Source organism: Penaeus monodon, chromosome 14, assembly GCF_015228065.2.
Source record: "Penaeus monodon isolate SGIC_2016 chromosome 14, NSTDA_Pmon_1, whole genome shotgun sequence".
In the NCBI taxonomy this organism is placed as follows: domain Eukaryota; kingdom Metazoa; phylum Arthropoda; class Malacostraca; order Decapoda; family Penaeidae; genus Penaeus; species Penaeus monodon.
The window spans coordinates 19,111,007-19,111,881 of record NC_051399.1 but is presented as its reverse complement, the minus strand read 5'-3'; positions in this window follow the sequence as shown (position 1 = coordinate 19,111,881).

Sequence of the window (875 nt, the reverse complement as noted above, 5' to 3'; positions counted from 1 at the left end):
TCTTTTTGATATGGGTTGGATTTACTTAGTTGACATCCTCTTGGAACTTGAGCGGCGGGACCTCCACCTCAACTCAGTGGTTGCATCGGCCTCCGTGCCACCTCTGGTAAAGGCCACCAAGCCAGATCAGGCCCAAGTCACTCTGTTGACGGTGCAGTTTCAATACTACGCTGAATGCAGGACTCATAAATGCGACCTGTCGGTTGGTTTTGTATTACTACACATGGTTGAAGTATGTCATGGGAATGCACAAACTTGTTTGTTTGTTGGAGTTACAGGACTCTGTCTGTGCCAGTCCTGGTGTAGAGGTTTACTTTCATCTTTATTTTTTATTTTATTTATTTTTTTTATCAGTTGACTACAGCTGTGCAGTGTAATGTAAGGTTTACCTGTAATGGACAGAGTGATTGAAAATAAGACACTTTCATATATGTTATTACTTCTGCAAGTTGTTAATAAAGGTAATCTTTACAGTACAGCCTCAGGGTATGTGAAATTGAAAACTTTGTACTTGTAGAGGACTAAAAGTTGGGTAAATTTCAAGTTTCAATCAGCCTCCAACTTTCGAAACCATTCTTTTTGGAATAGTTTCTTTCTTCGTTGTTTAATGCTGTTATGCTGTTGTTTTATGTTGCATTTGACTCGTTGATGAGTGGCGAAACTTATATCCCCCAATAGCAGAGTTGATAATTTGTGTAAGAGGGAGGAATTAGCATGATGTACACACAGGAAAACAGAACAAAAACACTAAAATAACTTTAAATTGGGTTTGCTTAAAACTCTACGGGGGCATGAGCCATATTTTACCTCTCCAATTATGGTACACAATTCTGCGGTTAAATATGAGATTACTTTTTGCCTGATTGATACAAAAC